The following is an 18,469-nucleotide window of genomic DNA, read 5'->3' as shown; positions in this document are numbered from 1 at the left end:
TACTTTTAATTTCATATAACGAGAAAGTACAGACTTACCTTAGTAAGAACATGGCAAATATTAATTAAGAACTAGAAAGCAAGAATAACAATAGTTGCCAGGGAGGATAAGTCTAAGAGCTTGGAGTTTAGATTGTATGAAGCTGAAAAAATAGTAATAATCAGAAAGCATGGAAATTAAAAGTTCTACTTGGTCATTATAGAACATTGAAAGCAGCAGCATAATGAGAAATGCTCACTTTTCACCTGCAATACCCAACTGCTTCTGATAATTAAATCTTAGAATCGTGGAGTTGTTTCAGTTTGACGGGACTTTCAGAGGTCTCTGGTCTCTGCACATGGCCCTGCTGGCTAGTGGGGTAACTGAGTGGGGCACTGGTGGCACTGCTATGTTGAGGATCACTACATCACTTCGTTTATTGTTTGCAAGCATGGGACTGTGCCTTACTGTACTGAGGGGTCTTGCCTAAACCATACGACCATCTGAAAACTGATGGGGTTAAGCTGACCTCATGGAGCTGAAATACCCATTTTTAAGAAAGTCTGTGCTGGAAAAAAACCCTGGAAATCATACCATTATTGCTTCTACACAGCAGAATTTATGAGGGGAAAGCTGACTTACTTTTATCTGTGGCTTCTTTTCCAGCAGGGCTAAAGCAGGTCACAGCAACCGAGGATTCGCACCACACCTCTGGTTTCAGGCAGAAACCCATCTTACTAGGAGGACAAAGACAAATAAATTATAAATAAAACTGCATAAAAGCTTTACAAATCGCTGTTTTAAGAACTCAACTTTTCATCAATCTATCTATTACTCTGCTCTCTGTGATGCCTCTTAATCTCAGCAGAGATACAGGCAGCCTGTATTCTTCTAACCTCAGCAGGCTGTCACTGGTCTTTGATACAGCAGCTGTCTCATAGCTACCACTAGATTTCAATTAAACCAGCCTATATTTAGGATGAAAATAGGGCTATTTTAAACTGCCATACCTGCCAACTTTTATTCCCTCTCAGCAGTAGTTATTTTACTTGATGTTCCTGGTTTTAAGCTGTGTCATCTGTAAAATTAAAAAGATACCAGAAACTGTGATGTATTTTATATTCACATCACCAAATATCTATCGTTAAAAGCAGCACTTCTTCGGAGCAGAACATGCTTAAAGATGATAAATAATAAAATGTTCTCTACTCATAACCAGGGCTGCTAGCATAGACTTGCCATGGTGGGACAGAACAAATGATTTTCAGTGCCAAGAGGCATTAAAGTCAATATGTTTTTCACTGATCACGGAGGTCTGTTTCTAACAGGATTGCTCACAGAAAGAAATGGCGTGTGGGCCGAGCACAGATATCATCCCTCAGCCCGTGTCACACACACGTGTGCAAGCAGCTCTGGCTCTACCCCAGCAATGAGAGCACATAGCTATGAGGAAATGTGTGGGGAACCTGTGTTTTCAGATAGTGCAATTCCCTGGATGAAACGGAAGGCAAATTCTTTACTTTAATACAAAAGAAAAATATTATTTGAGCCCATAAAATTTAACGTGCTAGGAGCAGAGCTAAAGCAAAACAAAACTTTTCTGTGCAGAAGGCTGCTCACAAACAGCCTGTAGCTGCATTTGCTGCCTTTTGGTTGAAGGTGTGGGCATTATTAAGCATGAGAGCTGTTTATCTGAGAGAAAGCCGATTGGAGAATGAATTAAAACAAACACGATCACATCCCGACATGCATAAAATGCTGATTGCTTCGCTTTTCTTGCATGTCGAGTGCTTACTCTTGCGAGGCATTTGGAGCTGTCAGCTCCAGCTGCACGTTGTGAGACAGAGAGGTGCTCGGCCCATCTGGAGAACCCTCGGCAGCAGGAACAGGCCTCACACACGCTTGGTTTGCCCACACGTTGTGCCATGGGAACGGTGGCAAGTGCAGAGGAGCTGTCCCTGTATGGCCGTGTCAACTTCTGAGCAGGGCCGCGGGCCGGCAGAGCGCCTGGGGGACGCTGCGTGTGGCCTGGTGTGAGGGCCCGACTGCCAGCGGGGTCACAGCTGTGAGCTGCACTAAACATTTGGAGGCAGCCTTTATTGGGTGCATTCGTCATCTGCTTCAGCTGGGACGTAAAATGGACAGTGTATGTGCCTTGGGGAGTTATTCAACATTCTGGCTTAGCCTTGCTCCTGTCAGCTAGGTCCTAAATACTGCTGTGCCTGCTGGACATTAACTGAGCTCAGCTTTCAGGGCAAAACTAGTGGTTTTTTTTTGTTTTTGTTTTTGTTTTTGTTTTTGTTTTTTTTCCAAGCAAGATGGTATCAGAGACTTCAAAACATCATGGAATTCATTTCCGTAACAAAGATGCACCTATAGTTGTCAAGGCTTCTTTATATTTCAACATTTAAAACAAAGAAACCACCCAGAAGATGTTATTCTTCTGGTTATTCTTGCTAATGACTGAATCTCTTTGGCTGAAACCTAGAAAACAATCCAAAAAAAAAAAAAAAAAAAAAAAAGCTGTAAGTAGTCATTTAGCTTGGAAAATAACCATGATGGAAAAACAAGCTAACTGGTTCCAGTATAACAAAATGATAAGCAGCTGGTAAGAAAAGAACCCTATAGTGAGAAGCGGCTGTGAACCCACTCTCAATTTACCTACTAGATCATAACAGAGTGAGTTTGTTGTTGATTGTGTCTGTGGAAAAGAAAGTTCTTAGAGCAGAATTTTCCTTATCTGGAAGAGAAAGGCATGACAAAAATCTTTGAATAATAGAAATTCAGATGAGAGGAGACCCCTTCTTTTTTTCTAACCACCAGGGAAGCAGCTCTGTGAGCAGACCATTCAGGGATGCGTTACAATTTCCATTTCTTCAAGTCTTAAAGTCCAAAGCAGACATATGTCTAAAAATATATCAGTTCTAACAGATGCTGGGAGGTCAGTGTGAGGATTTCTCAGCAAAACGGACAGACCTGTAGGATGTCAGGCTACAGAATCCTGTGTGTGTGCCTTCAAATGTTACTCTTTTCACAGTCAACACATTGAACAACAAGCACTGTCTTTGGAAGCAGGAACTGAATGAGGCCTTTTTTTGAAATGTGCTGCTTTTGGACCATCCCGAGGGCTGCTAACCTTTTTCCCCATTTCACATACACCCAGAGCTCTCACATGGCCCTTTTGCCAGGAGTGATGCTCCAGCTGCAGCTGCCCCATGGCAGAAATGGGCACAGAAGCACGCTCCCTACCAGGTTTCAGCACACCTGTTCAGAATATGAGCCTAGTGTCACGTGCATGGCTTAAACTGCATGCTGCAAGCTCACACTGCATCTCTGGAATCACATGTAGACACACAGAAGTTACTCTGAAAAAACCATGCAGCCTCCTACAACTTCTGTTCTAGTGTTAACCAGTGCAGCTGACTGAAAAATCGTATTCTTATAATTGATTGCCTTCATTTCTAGCTCTTCCTGCTTCCTTTTGCTGCAGTTTAGTACCATCTCTGGTCTTTTCCTTTTGCTTAACAGCATTCACAGATCCTCACCTTTTGCTTTAATTTAGAACCATGCCTGATGTCTCCATACTTGATATATCTTTAATTCTTTGTTGGTTTTCAGCGCTCCTGAGCTCCAAGACCTTCGTGTTTATATAAACCATTCCTTCTCAATTTATTCCACCTCTGATCCCTGTGTGCCGGTTGCCAGTTTTCCCCCTCGTGAAGCTGACAAGGAGCACAGCAGAGCTGACACAGTGAGGCACAGTGATCCTGTGGGAACGGCTGCAGATTGACAACTGACAGTGGAACAAGCAACAGCGAGCAGGTTTTAACCCTGAGAGCTGATTTCACATTTAATGTTCCTTAAGATGCTGTAGGAATAAACAGGTACTTCAGCTTTACTCCTTTTTGTGATGCTTGTTGGAAAAATATGACTACTTTAGAGCCTTTGCCCAGAGGAATCTCAGTTTTGCAGGCTGTTTTATAGACTCCAGGCCTGCTCTCATTTCCTAGAGCCAGAGCAAGAGTGATGTGAGGACCGGGGCTATGAGGAAGGCTGGTGGGCCTGAGAAAATCGGGCTTGATGTGGTGGTAATGAGGGGCCATGCAGAGATGGTGAAAAAATGAGTTTTGTTGGCCTGCTGGAGGCTTTTGGTGTGCCAGGAACAACGAGGGGCTGTGGCCCTGGGACCCCGGAGCCTCCCCCATCCATACACTGAGCTGCACAAGTGCCACGGCTGGGGGTCACTGGTGCAGCTCCCTCACTGTGCTTCAGGGCCCAAGCACCATGTGCTCCACCTGCATGGGGAAACCAGGACAAGCACAGGGAGGAAAACTAGCAGCTACCCACTGTAAGCACTGTCTGTGCTCTTCCCTGCCCCCATGGGAACACATACACTTCCACAGCAGTCCAGCCATAAATCTGACTTCATCCCAAATCCCAGGGGACAGGGAGCTCTTTGAGGACTCCAGGAGATGGCTCATGAAATTAGCATTTTTGTTTTATTAGCTTTGGAAAATAGCAGTTACAGCACAGGGGACTTGGCCCAGTGATGTACCTACATATGCACAGCATGCTCCTTCTATACCCATTAGAGCACCACATATGCCTAAAGTACATTTTTCTGGCCAGAACCTATACTATTAGTTTCTGCTGTGTCCTACATCCAGAAACTGATTTTATACCTACTGTTCTGGGGGATGCTGTATGAATACAGAGATCTGTCATTCTTACTCCTTTTGCAGGTGAAGCCATTCAGTTCCAGCCAGACCAGTTGCTTTGTGTTCCAACTTCAATGCTTCAGGACCTTCAGGAAAATTGGGGGATGATGTGCGGACAGCAGCAGCCCAAAAGCACTGGAAAGGATGAGGATGGATAAAGAGCAAGAGAAAAGGAACACAGAATCCAACAACAATAGTTTTGGGGTGCAGAATATAATGGGGGTGCTACTTGGAAGGAAGAGGCTGCTCTAATGACCATTATCTATGAGAAGTTTGACTGATAGCACAATGAGTTGAACACATACACATATATGCATTAAAATCTCTTTTCTTAATCATATGTGCACTCACTGTAATAGATATCATACATGGTCATGGAGAACAATGCAAATAGATAACCCTGCAAGCTCTGTTTGCATTAGGGCTAAAAGTTGAAGCACAGATTTCCAAAATGAACACTCAGTTTCTAAAAATGTTTCCTGTGGCTGTTATCATAGCAATAACCACTATAGAGAAAAGAAATTTGATGTCAGCTTATAAAGCAATTGATGCCTTTACCAGATTGGCCTGAGTTACCTCCTGGTAGAGACCAAATGAATGGCAGCATGCTGCAGCTAGACTCACCAAGCATGCTTAGATATTGTGAATACATTCATTGCAGTTGTCAAGGTGCCTAGTTTGCCATGGATGGCATTCCCTCCAGATTCTTCCTGTGCACCTGCAGGGTCAAAACAAGGGTGGATAGCTAGTATTCCTAATGCAGGCCCTGCCTTTGACAGAAGGTGGGAGGAGGTGGGGTCCCTTCTAACCTAGTCTATTCTGTGACTGTATGAAAGAGAGGGATAAAGATTTCAAATTCCTTCTGAGACGTTCTGTTAGAAAAACAAACAAACCTGCAGAATATACATATTCTGGACAAATCTAGTCAAAAAGACAAAACTATCTTGTTCTGCTAATGCTGAAGTTTCTTAACAGTTAGAAAATTTGATTAACGCATCTAATAGGCAGAGAGTGCCTAACAGCTGTCGGTGACTATCAGCCTCTGGCTGGTTGCTTATCCTGTAAAGATTAAAGAAGCAGTGAACCTACTTCACAGCGGAGTCAAGGAACTAAATAAGAACATTAGTCTTTGTGAGAATGAATGCTTCACCAATAAAGACAACATGGGAATCTCAACTTTTATCTCTTAAACAAAAAGATGCCACTATTCTTTATAAATGTAGCATTTTAAAAATGCCAAGATCACCTACCCTGGGGAGAAGTATGGGATCTAGTTAACATCACATCCAGTTAACATCACAGAAACTATATTCCCCTGTCATAGTCACTTGGACTGCTGGTGTATTAGAACTGGGTACATTTGCACATGTTTTTCTAGGAGAAGAAGAAATACTGTTCACAGGAGCTGTCTCTGCTTAACAATTTCTTAAACAATGCTACAGAGAGCAGAAGCTGTTCTCAGGAATGTATTTGCATTGTTTCACACAGTAGATATCCGTTATTAAGCTGATAGCCATGTTTAGAGCTGTCTATCTATCAATTTTATTACTCTGTTGTTAGCAGTAGAGTTGCCATTAGCACAGGTTTACTTCTAGAGGTTGCTATATGCAGAGTTTCTGACCTCTGTGGAAAATTTATGGCAAGATTTTGGGTCAGAAAATGAAAAATACTTTATTCCCCTTACAGTCAAGAAAAGCCAGAGCAGAGAGATGGGAATGGATGGAACACAGTCAGCAGGGAATCAAAATGATTAACAGATAGATGGCTCTGACAAGCAGTACTGTACTAAAGGTTAAGCCTGGATTTAAATGAGAGACTGCACATTTAGAGCAACCCTCCCACTATATGAAGCCTATTACAGAGATCTGTAAAGTCAGTACATTACCTAGATTACATCCCAGGAGACTGCAAACATCCCAGAGCCAGGGGCTTTCCTCACCCCACAGATGTGCACAGTATGCAAGACCAGGACTGTCTTTGCTGAGAGCTCAAGACTGTCATGAAATGCAGACAGTTACCAAAAGGGAACTGTTTGGTGCCATTGTTACTTCGGGCAAGCAGCGTGTTTTGTATTAACCAAAAAGTGACATTGGATCCAGCTGAACTAACCCACTGTTGGAGCTCTGTGTTCCACACCCTGCCCCACTTAAAAGAAATTGTAAGCCAAACACATTTCTTTGTAACCTACTCATGAAATTTGACATCAGGGCACAATAACATTATCTAAATATTAGCTGATCTTTCTACATAGGCTAAAAAATAATAAAAAATAAAAAATAAAATAAAAACAAAACAAAAACCACTTTAAATACGGTATTAAAAATTCTAAAACCAGAAGACTGGATCTGATTGATAGTAACTCATCTTCCCTAGTTCCTCTTCTTCCTTTTCCTCATTGTTTCCATCTTTTAATAGAATGAATGGTAGGTGACCGTTTGCTTTCAGGTGGGTACAGCATGTAGCACCTTCAGAACTGTAATTTAGTCTTAATTAGCATCCACTTAAATAAAGTGAATGGACAAGGCAGTTGTCCATTAAGCAAATGAAACTGGAAATTAGAGCCTAATTGTCAAAAGAGATGTCTAATGAGCATCTGACAGCTTTTATGGTTTTTTTTTCCCTTAATTCAGATGAAATCAACAAAGTAAAAATTTCTTTTTTTCTCTTATTTTCTGTCATTTAAGTGAAATATGGTGATTTTATTTCAAGTTTAAATCTTTTAAGAACATAAGTGCTAGCTGGGTTTAGGAAAACCATACCATATTTGTGGAATACTAATTAAGAAAATCCAACTCAAAACAACTCTCCCCTCTGTTTAAAGAGAATGTTTGTGGATATCGAATTCTGTCATCAGCTGTTATTCAAATTGAAATAGGTCAGGTCCCTGAACACCTGTAAATTAGCCTGGAAATTCCCTCAATTAATGAATTTATCCTGCCTTCTCACTTAACACTTGGACAACCATGGCTGTAGAATGTAAAATCAATCTTACACTGTTGCTTTCTGCGGAAGGGTATTTTCACAGCACTCCGACCCTTGAGAGAAAGATGAGTACTTTTTAATTCTCCTCCACACTTTGCTCAGCAAATGCCCAGCTCTGCTTCTGAGCCAGTGGCCTGACTTGAGCCACAGGGACTCCAACAGCCCCATAGCCCTAAGAACTGGGATGCACGGCAAAAACCTGAATTTACAGCTCTTTACAATGTGTGTTCTTACAGCAAGATGCTTACACCACTTCAGAGAGAAATGTATCTTATTGTCTTACCACCTCTATCAGCACAGCATGTTCCCCATTTAATTTACTTACACAAATTAGCCTTTTTCAGTAAGAAATTAGTCATAAACATCAGTTTTTATGTCCCTTTCTTTCCTTTCTAACTGCTTGTGCATAAGGTTCGTTCTGGAGCTACGTTCATCATGCTACAGAGTGCCACCTCCTGTGGCACAGGAGGCATATCCACCACAGGCATATCCACCACACAGGCGTTCACCTCTTTTGGAGCTTGTATAAGGTTTCATTTCTCCTGTTCTGGGCATAAGGAGTCATGCCAGTTCTGCCCCTGGGCTGGCATAGCAGTGTGACAGGGCACAGCAGGCAGGAATTGGGAATCTGTGCTGCAGGGAGCTGTGGGCCTGGCTCTAGACTTGATCTCACCCACGTCTGCTGATGACACAAAACCTTTATCATTCACACTCACTGTGCAAGCCCATGCAGAGTGACAAATAGAATATGTAATCTCTGCTGTTGTTGCTATGCTTTCATTTAAAATACACTAGTGGCAATCGCTAAACAGCTTTATAAAAGTAGGTGATGCCTCTATCTGTATGGCAAAAGCACCACAAGATCCTTGGTATCTGTTTGCCCTAGATATACTCCCATCAGACCTAATTAATGGAAAGAAATAAGCAAGATGATTTTTCAGTGTCTAAGGTTTTCCCTCACAGAGTGCACTATTACCAGTATTAAAGCAAACAGGACATCGTTATAAAACTTGCTAACAAGTATGCTATTTGTATGTCATCATCAGAGATGTCATAGAAGGTTTGGGTTGGAAGGGACCTTTCAGATCACCTGGCACCAACCCCCTGCTGTAGGCAGGGACACCTCCCATAGCCCAGGCTGCTCACAGCCCCATCCAGCCTGGCCTGCAGTGCTCCCAGGGAGGGGGCATCACAGCCTCACTGGGCAACCTGTGCCAGTGTCTCACCACCCTCACAGGAAAGAACTTCTTCCTAATATCTAATCTAAGATACATTGTATGTAGAAACACAATGAATTAAGTGAAAGCCTTTGATGAAATGAAATGTTGTCAACATCCCCTAATAACATAACCAAGACAGTAATTAAAAACGAGCAAACAAAAAAAGATGCAATGCAAGTAGCTGAAGTATGGTGGTGGATTAAGTTGAGTGTGAATGTAACAGCAATTTCTTTGCTATTGTTTTGATTGGGTGGCTGTAGTTCCGTGGAGGAGAATGCTCATTGAATTTACTGCCAATGTTCACACCCCCATAGCCAGGATAAAACAGTCATATTTTTAAAAAATGCACTGGGTCAGCTTGACATTTAAGGACTCTGTTGAAATACTGGGCTAGGATGAGAAAAACCCACTGTACGTGCACAGAGCACGCTTCCCAGCGGGTGCTGAGTGCAGCCTCCACGTTTCCCTTGTGGCTGCACTGCCCCAGCCTGGCTCTGCTGCCTGTGCCACAGGCTCTGCACAGGGCTTTGGCTGGCCACCCATCCCCAGCCACAGTCCTGTGATGCTCCCATTCTCCTGACCTTCCATTCCCAGGTTCTCACATGACAGGGACTGTGGCTGTCTTTGTGCTTGCTGACTTCTACTTCCAACGCATGCTTGAAATGGAATTTGAATCCTAATCCAATCGTGTTTTGTCAAAATCTGGTGTTGAAGATAACTGGTGTTCAAAATTATCAAACTCCTCAGTTCTTCTCACAACAAAGAAACTTGTCCTTTCCCTTCTTTCCTAAATATTTGAAATATTTTACCTGAGTAAGCCTAGATTAAAAATGAGCTTTGTATAAATGGAAATGGGTATTAGCCCAGAGGGAGCCATGAGCTGAAAACAGACCTGTGGGCCATGATGTGGAACAAGTTAGGTCAAGTCACCTTCACTGGCTTCACCCCTACATCTCGCTGATAGGGTAGTCAGATATGCACTGAAGTTAAAAAAGCATGTCTAATTTCCATGCCTAATATTTCAGCAAATTAAGCCCTGAGGGGCAGTCCTTAAAGAGGCAGAAGCAAAATAACACTCATGTAGAACCTGGGAGTAACAGGCAGTTTCAAACTCCTGTGATCACAGAACTCACCTCGTGGCCAAGCAGAGCCCCTTTCTGTGAAAACAAGCCAGGTTAAGACACATTCAAACTCAGACTCTGATCACATCGTTGTCAGGAACTCCCTGGGATTTGCTCAGAGCATCTCTGAAGTCAGATCACACCTCCCAGCTGGCTGTGGGAAGAGCTGCAGTGAGGGGCTGCTTGGTGGAAGCAGGGTGCTGAGTCTGGCTGTTGCTACAGGGGCGGCCCTTCCTTCTCCGCAGGAGGACCAGCTACTACACGGAGAACTTATCCCAGGTTGCATCACTGCCAGGCAGCAAAACCAGTAATTTAAGGAATATAGAGCATTTTGGATGGGAACTGTCACTTTCTTGAGGCTCACTCTGCTACATTCAGCTGTTGTTTCCATCTGTACCCTCTACTGGATTTTCTCTTAATGTTCTGAAACGGAGCTGTTAAGCATGAAGTCCTAATAATTGAATAAACTGTCACCAAAAATCTCTAATGGAGACAGTGAGGAGGTTGCTGTGCGATGTGGCTGGAAAGAAATTGCTTTATGGCTTCCTGGGGAAGCTTGGCTCATAGGGCAGAGGCAGACAGACACACACACACTGTGTGGCCATCATAAGGGTGCAATTGCATTTTGCACTCAGTGCAACCTAGCAGTGGCTTCTATTCTTTCCACTCAGCCTTGTACTCAATCTAGTAATCACCAGTTTGGTCTGTTTTTAGATCCAAAACTTTGCACATAAATGCAGTGTATCCTTAAGAAACACAAACACCAATGTTCCTCCTAGAGTCCACTGAGGAGAACTTCCTGGTATTGAACAGACCAAACAGAAGTGAAGCATTACTAGATCTGGTGCTCACCAATGCAAAGAAATCATTGAAAGATAAGCATATCCTGGTTGAGTGCAGTATCTCAAGGAACATGGGTCTAGCAAAGAGTGGAGTCAAGAACTTCAGGAGAACAAACTGTCAGCTCTTTAAGGAATTACTGGATCCCCCGAGAAGCTGTCCTTAGAGACATAGCAGTGGAACAGAGCTGGCAACTCCTCAAGGACACTTTTCTGAGAGCACAAGAGCTCTCCATGACCCAGTATAAGAGAATCAAGCAGAGGAAGCAAGAAACTGGTATGGCTGGGCAAAGAACTGCAGGTCAAACTGAGGAAAAAGAAGGAAAAGTATAGGTAGGGTGGATTGCAGGAATGGGTGGATTGCAAAGAATATAGGGATGTTGTCCAGATGTGTCTACACATGGATACATGGTGGGATCAGGAAAGCCAAAATGCAGATGAAATTGAACTTGGAGAGCGCTATGAAAAATAACAAAACAGGGTTTTTTAGAAACATTGGTCATAAGAGGCAGGTAAAGGAGAGTGTAGTCCCTGGGATAAATGAGAAGGGAGAATTGGTTTCTTCAGGCATGGAGAAAGCTGAGGTACTCAACAAGATCTTTGCCTTGGTCTTCACTGCCAGCCAAGCTTCTCGTTCCTATTGTGCCCCTTAACTTCTAGGCAGGAGCCAGGGGAGTGTAATTCCTCCCACTATCAGAGCAAATCTGAGCTGCTTCTTGAGGCTGAATGTGTACAAGCCTATGGGACCAGACAATGTGTATCCCAGTGTTCTGAAGGAACTGGCTGATGTGGTTGTCAAGCCACTCTGCATCTTATCTGAAAAGCTGTGGCTGTCAAACAAAGTCCCTGGTGACTGGAGAAAGGAAAACATCACTCCCATTTTCAAGAAAGGGAGATCCTTGGAACTACAGGCCAGTGAGCCTCACCTCTCTGCTTGGAAAGATCATGAAGCACATCCTACTGGAAGCTATGTTAAGCCACATGTGAGATGAGGAGGTGATTCAAGACAGCCAGCATGGCTTCTCCAAGGGCAAATCGTGTCTGACCAATCTGGTGGCCTTCTATGATGGAGCAACAGTATCAGTGAACTAAGGAAAGGCAACTGATGTCATCTACCTGGACTTGTGCGAGGCCTTTGACTTGATCCCACATCTCATTCTTATCTCTAAATTGGAGAAATATGGATTTGAAGGCTGGATTATTAGGTGAATAAAGAATTGGTTGGATGGCCCAGCCAGAGGGTTGTTGTAATCAATGGCTCTATATGCAGGTGGAGGCCGGTCACAACTGGTGTCCACCAGTTTTATCAACTGGTGTCCATCTGTTTTATCAATGACATAGACACTGGGATTGAGTGTAGCCTCAATGCTGATGACACTAAGCTGAGTGGTACAGTTGACACAATAGAAGGGACACCATTTAGAGGTACCTGGACAGACTTGTGATGTGGACCCACATGAACCGAATGTAGAAATAGAGGATCTTTAAGGTCTCTTCCAACCCAGGCCTTTCTATAATGAGATTATATGATTCTTAGCAGTGTTTCTCAGTGGTGAACTTTCCCAACTTGCTAAAAACACACACTCAATTTCTAATTTAAATTTGTCTGCTGTTAGCTTGCAGCAATATATTTTCATTATATCCTTCTTCACTGGTTTAATAAAATCTTTATTTTGTGGTTTCCCTCTCCATGAAGACACTATTCATTAAACAGCTCTCCCCCTCATCTTTTTGATAACTCAAATACACCAAATTCTCAAATATACACTTATTTCTAATTCACAGAATCATAGAATGGCTTAAATTGGAAGAGACCTTTAAGATCATCTAGTTCCCCTGCAATAGGCATTCACTGCAGAACTGTGAAACACCTTGAATCTAAAAACAGTAATCTTCCTTCCCTGTACCTTTACGAAACATTCTTCTTACACAACTTCAGCCTCTAAATAGTTTCCCCCCTCCCTTACCCCCCACTCCCCATCCATTTAAGTGCTGCCTTTTCTTTATCTGAGAGAGGGCCCTTCTGAAGAGCCATTTCTGGTTGAGACTGCCATATGTTGCTTACAAGCTCTAGCATTTATTCTAGGATCCAGGTAGGGTTTTTTTTTTGTTTTTTTTTTTCTTTGTTTTGTTGATTTTTCTTTTTCTCCTCATATCGAGGTCCAGATAGGACTATCCTGTACCAAGTAATTGATGCTTCTTGTTTTAGTAAAAGTCAGCTGTAATTGTTGCATGCAAGCTGTGACATTTCTTCTGTATAAGTCACTGCAGGATGCTTGCTCTCTCATACACCAAAGTTTTACCTGCATTGCCAATAGCTATCCTTTCATAAACATCCCATACCAAGTTCTGATGTGCCTCTAAGTCTTGGCAGTGCATGTGCAAAGAGATGGGAGCAACCACAATGTATATTCTGTGGCCGTGTAGTACTTTTCTGCTTGAGATAGAGTGAAGTGTATAGGTCCCTGAATTAGTGAAAGCTCAAGGCAGGATAAACAAAATCCATGAAGTTTTGTGGTGGCTCCTTAGCCTCGGTTTGGGTGCAGTTTAATTGTATTGCCCTCAGGCTGCGTGGGAATGATGAAGCAGTTCTCCAAGCAGATCTTATCGCCTCTCGAGCAGTGCCTAACCAAGACCCATGTCCAGACATGAGCTTGCAGCAGCAGCACAGACATCTTTGCTTTTAGTTAGATCCAGCACAGCAAGCCTAGATTCAATCTCTCTGCAGGCATAGAAAGACACTCAGAATCACTGTTTGCTTGGTCATGCATTTGTGCAGCTGGCACTGGGTGCAGGCTCCCATCCAGAACCTAAACTGACTGGTTTTCCTTTGAAAGTCAGTCTGGCTGATAGGATGAGCTGCCCAGGAACCTCTACTACATGGCCCTGTTCCTGCAGTACCCAGCACCAGGAGACAGACAGACAGTGCTCCTTGTGGATACTGAGGGGCTGATGCTATCAGTATAGAATGAAGCCTTAAAACCTCACTGTCTCTAGAAACTATCCTGAAATGGCAGGGTTTCCTACAGCCAGGACTCTTTGCTTCAGACTCTTTTCACCTGCTTCACTGTAATGCTTGAAATTCAGTTATTAGGAGCATCCAGCTTATCAGTTAAATGGATTTCTGAGTAGTTCTTTGTCATCTCCCTTCAATATTGTTAGGTTTTGAGTGAAGGTGTTTATAAGCCATTATACAGAGATATCTTTTGTGTGTGCTAAAGAGCCCTTTCTCCAAGATCTTTACACTCGAACTCCAATGTATAATCAGCTTTTATAGTTATATTGAAGTCTTCAGAATAGGCACAGGTTTTTTTTTTGTTTGTTTGTTTGTTTTTTTTTTTTTTTTTTTTTACGCTGGAAATCCCTGATATATTTTTAATTATGCCATTCATTGCTCAATACATTTAATATAACGCATACAACATGTTATCATGAAAAACACAATTATCTTTAACAGAACAACCGTTTCTAGCCAGAAATGCTGATCCGACATTTTCTCCCAGCAAATGCTTAAACCACCACTTACACATTACAAAATAGAAAAGAATCTCTTCTCTGATGGGAGAAATTATAGAAATTAATGCTTATGCTGCTGTAAATAGCTTTAAATGACATTTAACGTGGGTGTAAATTAGGGTACCATTAGGGCTATACTCATTTACATCAGGCCACTAACTAGCCCCAAACCCTGCATAATTCTAGCATTAATTACTGGTGCTTTTTTAGTGAATAGTCCTTTGTTACTTATTCAGCAGGTGGGCTGCTTTACTGCCTGGACCGCCCTTCATTCATCTGATTACAAAGTAATCAGAATATCCTACAGCTTCCCAGAAAAGGAAATCTGAAGGTTACCTACTTACTGTTTCTTACCACACCTGAAATATGTATTTCCTTTGGAAAAAGAAGGGAGGATGACAATAGCTGAATAATGCAGAGCCTTCTATTAATCTCGCAGGCAGCAGGAGTCCCAAAACATCTGACATCACACAGCGTGATCACTTCACATGAGATTAAAAACAGCGTTGTGGCATCCTGATAAAGTTCAGTACACAGATCAGCTGCCTGTGCACGTTACATCCATCGGTCTGGTCGCTAGTTTATTTTGATAGCTAATGGATTTGCGTCCTCTCAGGTAACGTTTTTCTAACGCTAGGACATTTAATCTGAGAGTCAAATTTAGGATGTTTAAATCTATTCCTATACTCTGCACACGGTGTGCATTTTGTCACTATTACTGCAGCTGAATGCTCTGAGGCATATTAACAAATCTCATTTGCAGAAGTTTGCTACTTCTTTTAAAATAACTTTGTTGTAGAAACTCTGCAGCCAGCTCACTGTGTGCGTGAAGTCAGCAGAACAACTCATTTCCTTCTACAATAAGGCTCCAGTCTCTGGTTGGTTGCCAGAAGAAGTGACTTTCTTAAGAATGGAAGCACACAATTGCTTTTCCTAGCTGGTCTATTATTCACTGTCAGTCTACAGATCTCACCATTTGTTTCAGCGATTACTTGGAGTTTTCTTTTTTCATTAAAAAGCATACATCACCTTCTCCCTCCAGATAACCATTTATTTAAATGATGTAGCTACTTGTTTCACAACAGCTCCCTCACTCACACTTGGAACTTGATGATTCTTGAGGTTCCTTCCAACGCAAGCCATTCTACAATTCTATGATCTCTCCCATGGGCCAGCTCCATGCTGATGTGACTTCATGATCCCATTGATTCTAAATGCTGCCAACCAGAGTTTAGCATACATTTCCTAAAATTTTCAGGCAATCACCCTCTGAAAGTCAAATCTATTAAAGGACCTCCATGTTAACATATGAAAAAATAAATTAGAACTGCTGCTCACCTATTAATAGTAATTAGGAAGAATCACAACACAACAAACGCGGTGTAACAACTGGACAGATCAATACAATGGGAAAGGCATTACAACAAAGATGTGATGACAAAAGACTGACATGACAGAGAGGTGCTATACAGGAAGGGCAAAAGGTTCCATTTTCACAGGGGAAAGCTTCACCGCAGAGGAATTTCCAGTGGCAGTCATCCCTTCAATGAGGTCTAAGAGGGGTGCAGCCAGCCTTCCTGTCCCACAGCTGCATTGCCTTCACCTGTGCTCTCAGGGCTGAGTCCTTTCCCCAGATGCTCAATCAGTGGTTCAGGCCGTGACTCAACAGTTCCCATACACACAGTCACATGTGGAGGAGGACATGCACCTTCCGTCGGTCCAAAATTTGTGTTTGAAAACAACTTCTAGGTCTTGTTTATGACAGATCTTTTACTTTTCCCCACAGGTATATCACTTGGTCTAGTAAGATTTCTGGCCTCCCTTCCAATCTTCTTAATAACTAATAATTGTGAGCTAGCTTGGACATTCTGGTGAGACTTAGAATCTAAGGCCATAAATTAGGTCATCTGCCCTCAGTGGACCCTCCACTTCCCATCTGTATTGTAATTGCACTTCTACAAATGCAGTACAGAGAAAGAAGAAATGTAATTTAATTCCCAGAACTTCTTAAATATGGATTAAAGAGGGGGGAAAGAAACAAAAAATAGGAGTATTTGAGGATTTTATGTGTTTGTGCTTCCTGGGGCACCCCTCAGTGAGGGGATTTCTTGGTCTCTGATACTTCCCAGGACATCAGTTCCATTCCTCTGAGTCCCTTGTATTTTCACCTATAGTTCTTTCTCTTCTCTATGGGCAAATTAAAGCAGTGCTTTTCTGCACCTTAGGTTTATATAATAATTTTCAAATCTATATCACTAGATGAAACTGGAATTAGAGCAATCACTTTGGTATAGTCAACATTTGCTTTCTTATATAATTTTTCTGGCGACTTGAGAGTAGTGTGATCTGAACGGGAGAAGTTTTGCAGTCTTGATACTCACTGATAATGTTCCTGTAAGTTCCTTGACAGTCTTCTGTTATTGCATTTATCTACACAACCGAGAAACCCAGCACTGTCAAGTACCCAATTCAATCCTGGCAGAAACAACACAATTCCTTTGGACTCTAATACAGATTTTACCTATTAATATCATGGTATGACCTGAGTCTACATTTTCTCCTTCAACATCCACAGACAGCATAACAAAAGAAAGCTATTCTTCAACTCTGATAAACTTTTCTTCAACAGAATCACATATAGCCATGTAAGAAATAAACAGATATGCTTCACTAAAAATGCAGAATAACATTTTTTTCTTTAAACCCTTACCTGAGAAGACTAAAGGAATATGCTGAAAGCCAGGAAAATATTAACAGAAGTTGGACAAGGTCAAAATATTTTAAAACTATATTCTGATTTATTTTTACTGACATACCCTGTTCTGAAGCCTTTGTTGATACCGATGCTCAGAACAGATCATCACAAAAATCACCTCTCAGTAAATAGACATTTTTTAATATATATGCTTTACATACCACATATAGCATATATATACATCTCACAAGTACTGACACAAGAGACTTGGGCTTCCTGTCATCATGAATGAATTAGAATAAACTGTGAATCCCAAAGCTCCAGTTAATAGAAGTATAAAGAGAAATTACAAGGTTAACAGTTAGACAGTGGACTGAACAGCTGCCATCGACAGTGATCATAAATAGATTTTTCAAAGGCACTCATATTGCATATAAACAGTTTGGGTTAGTAGAGAATTTCATTTTCTATGGAACATGGAGGGCAACCATTTCGTTTGTCTCAGATTCAGTCACTGTGTATTTATTCAACTTCCTATATTCCCCACATACCTTTGCTTCAGTGCAGAACAGCAGGCTACTGGCGTGCTCTTCTAACTTTGCCTTAGACATACTCACTATAAAGCTTCATTTATAATGGGAGCACTTTTAAAAGTACGTCCTGTCTCTTGTCATCAGGGGTGCACCACTTAGCATCACTCCTGTGTCATTCTCAGTGTGGCTTTGGCAGCAAAGGTATGAAAGGTGTGCTAGCTGCCTGAGCACAGCTGTTAGTAGTGCTCTTTGCATCCTTAATCCTTAAGCCTTCAGAGCAGCAGAACCACTGTGCAACACTTCAGTGAGATTTTCAAAACCACTTGGTATTTGTGAGTCTTCTTTCTAGTGAGGTCAACAGCAGTATTACCAACATCCATAATTTCAACTGTCTGATGATGTCCACACACAACCATTAATACAGATGCAAAATTAAGACTGCCTAGTCAGTCACATTAAATACCCAGCCAATTGCCAGCTGCAGGTTCCATTTCACTTGGGATTCAGGCACCTCAGCTCATCAAAGCATCAAGGAGATGGATGCAAAAGGGTATTGTTCTCTCTGTGAAAGTCCAAAACAACTAGTAGTGGGATTTACAGTATTTCCCTTACTAAACGAGGTGGAGACCTGACCACTGTTTGTATCATGCCTTACTCTTGAATTATTCCTGCCAGCATAAGTGAACTAGCAGAAGTAAAACACTAGCTGTAAAAGAATACAGCTCCTGGTGTATCCTGTTCGTGGGTTGGGATGCCTGATTTACACCATTATTGGGCATGTAAGAACCTGGTCTGCTGTTATACTACTGGAAGATGTTCTTCCCTAAAATGCTACCAACTAGATGGAAGGTATCTTGGGAAGATAA

The 18,469-nt window shown here is 42.0% G+C and overlaps 1 long non-coding RNA gene across 1 annotated transcript; it reads left to right on the top strand.

Annotated features, from left to right (window-relative positions):
* The first annotated feature begins 1,530 nt into the window (after positions 1-1,530).
* On the top strand, positions 1,531-5,165 carry LOC149916514 (uncharacterized). The gene is made up of 3 exons (XR_016469411.1): positions 1,531-2,125; positions 3,598-3,863; positions 4,722-5,165. It is a non-coding gene; the product is annotated as an uncharacterized LOC149916514 (long non-coding RNA).
* The last annotated feature ends 13,304 nt before the right edge of the window (positions 5,166-18,469 follow it).

The sequence above is a fragment of the Phasianus colchicus genome, chromosome 10, assembly GCF_987193195.1.
Source record: "Phasianus colchicus chromosome 10, bPhaCol1.hap1.1, whole genome shotgun sequence".
Lineage (NCBI taxonomy): Eukaryota > Metazoa > Chordata > Aves > Galliformes > Phasianidae > Phasianus > Phasianus colchicus.
The sequence above is the reverse complement of the archived record's forward strand: the minus strand, read 5'-3'. Positions and strand labels throughout refer to the sequence as shown.